The sequence below is a fragment of the Eptatretus burgeri genome, chromosome 11 (genome assembly GCF_056783735.1).
Source record: "Eptatretus burgeri isolate ZD-2024b chromosome 11, Ebu_testis_v1, whole genome shotgun sequence".
In the NCBI taxonomy this organism is placed as follows: Eukaryota; Metazoa; Chordata; class Myxini; order Myxiniformes; family Myxinidae; genus Eptatretus; species Eptatretus burgeri.
In genome coordinates, this window is record NC_140971.1 from 83204268 (window position 1) to 83210806 (window position 6539).

Sequence of the window (6539 nt, forward strand, 5' to 3'; positions counted from 1 at the left end):
GGACCAGGTGTATTTAGTCGTGAAGAAAGAGAGATGAGAAACCATGAGGCACGTAGGTGAGACATTGGGGTGTCAGTTTTGATTCAATACAATCAATCCTCACCAACAAACTGGGCATGGCAAAGGTGTCAGTATGACGGGTTTCCCGAATGCTGACAGTGGTTCAGAAAAGGGCTCGTTTGGACATTTCCCATGAATTGTTGGACCTTTTCCATGCTGATCCAGAAGACTTCCTCCAGGGGACTGTCACACAGGATGAGACGTGGGTTTACCACTTTGATCCTGAGACCAAGCAACAGGGAATGCAGTGGGAACACACAGGGTACCCACCCCCTCGAATGTTCAAGAGGACATCATCAGTTGGAAAGGTCATGGCCACTGTATGGTGTAACAATAGTAGACTTCTTCGAAAAGGGAAATACTATTAACAAGGAGTATTATTCTGAACTGCGCAGGATTGCATGATGCGATTAAGGAAAAGAAGAGATGGGGACTGACCCACGGTGTGCTGCTTCTCCAGAAAAATGCCTCTCAACACACAGCCCAACTTTCGGTGGCTACTGTTATTAACTGTGAGTGTGTTCTTCTGCCATACCTACCCTACTCACAAGATCGAGCACTGTCCGACTTCTGTTTCTTTCCTCATCTGAAAGAAGCTCTGCAGGGGACCAAATATAAGAATGGCAATGCTGTGATGGCAGCTGTAGTGGACTTCCTAGAGGACTGTGACAAGAAGTCATACAGAATGGGCATAGCCAAGATGGACGAGTGATGGATGAAGTGCTTTGCCAGGAAAGATTATGTTGAGAAATAAAGTGAAATAAAAGTGATTGTATGGTGTTTTCCTTGTTGCACCACAAGCAAACTGATTACCCCTCCGAAACAATAATTTCCCTTCTGAGAGGAAGCACAGGCACGTGCAGGGACTCAAATGGTTGGGGTGGCATGGCCTTTCCTGGCCTACTGGTGGAGTGGCTCGATTGGTGTATGCCCTCCCCTACACTCATAATATGGGACTCAGAGGGATGTCACAGAATCCAATTAGTCTACTATTCTCTCCAGCTGCCATAGACACCAGAGACACCTCGCACTTGTTATTCCATTATTTTTTAATCCCCCTGTATTGTGGTTCTAAATAACCAATTTACAACCACTTTGCATCTTGTGCTCTACTTGATCTTGGGCCTGGCCCTCAAACTTTCTCCCAGTGCTCATGCGCAATGTCGTGGCTGGACAGTGTGGCCTCCTGTGCAAGATCCTTGCCTGCTCTGGAATGTGGCACCCTGAGTTTCTGAGGCCTGAGTGTTACCACACCCCTAATCCAAATCATGGGGGGCCCTCTATGGCTCCACATGTGGGTCTGGTACTTTCATCAACACCTACTGTATCCTCTTGGCATTGCCTCGATTCCTCCTCCAGGTACCCGGGCCTTCTCACAACAAAATTTAGCTGCCATGCCTTTCTTGGTACCTGTGGTCTATGCAGCTGAATGCTTTCAGTGCTCCTGGGTACACCTCAAGGCACACCCCAGCACTTTAACCACACTTTGGCACCCATTTCAAGTATTCTTTGCTTGTCGCAGCACTAACACCGAAGTGGCATCTGTGTTCCAAAGCAGCGGATTCCCTTCTATATTCCGATCACTGTGGTGGGAATTCATATCCTCAAGGGGTGGGGGTGGGGGAGTGGCTGCTTCCTCACTTCAACACATGCACCCACTCTTCACATCATTTCATTCTCTATTAATCTAGTCCAGGAGCAATACCCAGGTCCAACATGATGACGTAGCTCATACAGTACTTATTTGTCTTGTCTTTTTTTTTTTCAGATTGAAAAATACGTTAGCAACCTACCCAGGCCTGTTGTAGTCATGAATTGTGGTACAAGTAATTTGCAAAATGGGTTAAAACATACCAAGTGGAGGTGACAATTGTAAGCATTTTCGCGAAAGCCAATTTTAGGAGTTTTAATGTTTTTATACATGTGTTACCTGATATATGTGTATCCATGGTGGTTGATATATCATAAAATAATAGCATTAACCAAAAACACACATTTTCCAATGATTTTCCAACCACAACCATATTCATCATGTGCACTTCAACCAGAAAACAAGTTTGTATGACAATATTCATGAGCGGTTAATTGTACTTAAGTTGGATTTATCCTCCTGAAATAAAAATTGCAATGATCTTATATCGTCTTTTTATATTATGTTTATGATAATCTGTAAAATGTATTGCTAATACAGTGAAACCTATCGAGAGGTCCCTCTCATGAGCCACCACCTTCTCCTGCAAGGCCACCTAATTTTGGCTATACTGGCACTTTTACATGAAAACAGACTGCTCATGAGAGATCACCCCTTCTGTAAAGTCAGTCTTTTGTGACATTTTGGATGACTTCTCAAAAGAGGTTTCACTATATTAATAATTTTTATTGTAAGATGAGTAATATAATCTGGTCAATCAATTTTGTCTTGATCAATTTCCACAGACCAGATTGTGAAAAAGATCACTGGTAGACAAGACGTACCTGTTATCTCCAACACTAATACTGTACCTATTTACTTTCCAATGATCTATTTTTTTCAAGGGATTACCCAGTTTTTATTTCAGCTAATAATTAGTACAGCATATAATTCTGGAAACCGGGAAAGCAAAAAAAGATGGAATCTCCCATAATGTAGATATCGATAGCAGTGGTAATTATACATTTTATAACTTACAATCTTTCACGACAAGGAATACACCTATAGTGCAGTTATTTAAGATTTTCAACGAACATTAAATAAGTTAATTATTCTCTAGTTTTTCAAAATATCACATGCAGCTAAATTAATTGATATTTTACATGCATCTTTGTAAAAAACCATGTTATCAATACTTATCATATGTTTTTCAGATAGACTAATGATGGACAGCCACAGCAGTATTGATGACAAGTCAACTCTTTGCCTTCTTCCAACAAAGCGGGTGAAAACAACTGACTGGAACAAGTGTGTGATATGCCAGACTTATAACTCTGAGACTATTAGTGGTGCAACAGAAACTGGCATCAATAAGTTTCAAGATACAATGCAGCAGACAGGATGAAATCAGCGATAGACTGAAACTAGAAAACCTGTTTGAGCTCAACATTGTCTGGCACAGAAACTGTTATGCTAAATATACAAGTGCACAAAATCTAAGGTATGTAAAGAAAAGACCCTTCAAGCAAGCATTGGAAGCCAATGTAGAAGACAATGACAGGCAGGATGATGAGCAAAGAAGGTCATCAAGATTTTGCACATTTGGAATGGACTGGTCTATGTGCATATTGGACTGGTCTATGTGCAAAATGGTTATAGTACAGCTGATAATACAAGATATTTCCTATTCTGCCAAAAGCAGAAACAAAATGAGAACTTGCCACCAACATCAAACAGTCTTGGGCATCATATTGAGAGGGCCAATTTTCAAGCATATATTTGGAAGAAATCACTCTGTGCCATTCATAACTTGCCATCACCTGCTGGACACGGTTGGGAGCTTGTCAGTGGCATACTAAAACCACTTCTCATGTCAAAAGCACCTGCACCAACTGCCATTCTAGAGCTCATTTCATGCAAATGCAAAAAGTCTGCTTGTAGGTGGAATGACTTGTGCCGATGCAAAGCAAATGGCTTAATCTGTACAGAGGCTTGTTTTTGTATGGCCGATGAACAATGTGAAAATATCCAAACCCAAGTATATTCCACTGATGACTCTGACACTGATGAATAATTGTGAGCAAAACCAGAAATTCTTGAGTCTCATGGGATTGACTTTGATTTTATTCAAAACCTCCACCTGAGCTGTTCTACGTTCCAATCTCTCATTCTATGGATAACTGAAAATGTTTCATATATATATATATATATATATATATATATATATATATATATATATATATATATATATATATATATATATATATATATATATGTAAAGTTCATGCAAACTTATCCAATAACTAAGAACAATAACATTGTATTCATATAGCATTGAATCTTTTTTTATGCACATGTCTCAGAAGATAAAATAAAAGAGGATCCAATTTGATAGCGTTTCACATCTGTGTGTATCCCAAAAATAACTTTGGTAACCCTGTTTTCTAGTTGATTTGAACATAACAAATTTTGTAGAGCCATTAAAAATGTGTAAAATCAGTTTTTTCTAATAACTGATAATATATTAGCCATTTCTGGCATCCTAAACATACACTAAAACACTAGAAATCCTAAAACTTGCTTTCACAAAACAAGTTAAATTGCAACCTACCCTGGTATGTTTCCACCCTCACAGCAAATTACTTATACCACAATCCAGGTCTACAACATGCCTGGATATGTTCCTTAGGTATGTCCCAAGCTGGAAAAAGAGTCAAACCAAATAAGTACTCGATGGGCTACGTTTTCATATTTCTAGGCCTTGTATGAGATTTGGCTCCTGGACTAATCACACACTATAAATTTCAGTCCACCCACCTCCAATAACTTACACCACTCATTCCTAATCTTGTTGGGATGAGAGAAGGGAGGAAGAGGAAAGCATTCTACCCTGCATTCAAGCCAATTATAATCCAAATCAACCATACAGAATTTAAGCTTTTATAATATTACGAACTGTTCAGCCATCAAATACGAACTGTTCAGCCATTGTGTGAGCAAGTCATGGTGGCGAGGTGGGAAGCGGAGCAGGAATGCCAAATCCTGCAAACAACACCAGCATGTTTAATAAGCAGCCTTCGGGGGCTGCCGGAAGGATCTGGATGTGGGGCAGGATGGACGATGTGGAACAGTACCGCCCCATCCTGAGCAGCAACCAATGGGGACCAGCCATGGGTGATTCTTGGGTGGTTTAAAAAAAAAGGCGCACGCATGTGCATGCCCTCTCTTCCCCAAGGCTTGTGCTTCATCTCTGCTGTGGACCAAAGAAAAGGCGAAGGAGGAGGAGAGTGTTTCTCTTCATGCTGTGTGCCCCGATCCAGAATGTGACTCGCACAACAACACCTTCACCCCACCAATCATTCCCCTGTTCCACTAACTGCCGATCATGCTCCTGTTACACCGATATCATCTTGCAGGTGGAAAATCCTCACCTGCTTTCCTTTTTAAATAAGTGTGTGGTGTGTGGCTCCATAGATGGGTTTTTATTTCTTCATCATTGTACAGAGTGTTCCAAATAGACCTGGACAACTTTGGTTGTTAATATATTTAGCACCACAAATGATAAAATTATACCCTTTGTTTTATATGACACAAAAACTCAAAGTTTTCTTTCTTTTCAGGTCTGGTGGTTTTATATAAAAGAAAATGGCGACTCCATATGAGAAAGCTTCGTGCGTAAAATGGTTCATCGAAATGAGATCCGACATGCAAGTTCAGTGTAATTTCCATACAAATTATGGAAAGAATCCACCATCACGGACTAGTTTCAGAGAGTGGTACAAGAAGTTTAAGGAGACTGGAAGTTATCAGAAACAGAAAAGTACCGGTCGAACAAGCACAAGTGCAGTCGAAGTTGAATGAGTGCGTGAATCATTTCAACAAAATCCCAGAAAATCAATCCGATGTGCACCAAGAGGACTGGGACTACCTACCACCACTGTACACATGATTTTGTATAGAGGACTGAAGATTTATGCCTGTAAGGTGCAGATTCTGCAGGAATTCAAACCAAATTATGGACCCAAATGCAAGGCGTTTGCCTGGGAAATGCTCAATCACATAGAGGATGATGAAAATTACTTGCAAAACGTCATGTTCACAGACCAAGCTTGCTTTTACATATCGGGAAGGTTAACCGGAACAATGTGACAATTTGGGGCACTGAAAACACCCCACATGCTCATTAACACATACGTGACAGTCCAAAGGTCAATGTGTGGTGTGGCCTTCTCCATGACCACTTGGTGGGTCCATCTTTCTTTGAGGAGGATACCGTGACTTCAACAATGTACATGAACATGTTGGACGGATTTGCCTTCCCACAGATTGAAGACCTGCAACCCGATATCATTTTTCAACAGGACGGCATTCCCCCTAATTGGGTCTTAGTCGTTCGAGCCATGCTGAGTGAAAAATTTCCAGGTCGCTAGACTTGTCGAGATGGATCAACCGCCTGACCCCATGATCACCAGACATAACCTGCGTTGATTTTTTTTTTGTAGGGGTTTGTCAAAGATGTTGTCAACAACACCAAGGTGGTGAACCTTCAGGATCTTCGTTCTTGGAACACAGCTGCATGTGCATTGGTGGATGCAAACATGCTGAACCGAACAAGGCAAGAACTCCTGTACTGCCTTCATGTCCTGCACACGACAAACAGAGCTCACATTGAAGTGTATTGACGGTGTGCACAAAACTTTATTAATTTTTGCATCATATAAATGAAAGGGTATTGTTGTATCATTTGTGGTTATAAATATATTAACAACCAAAGTTGTCCAGATCTTTTTTGAACATCTTTTATATAAGTTTGCATCTCCCCCTCTACATATACGTGTCTGTCATGTTG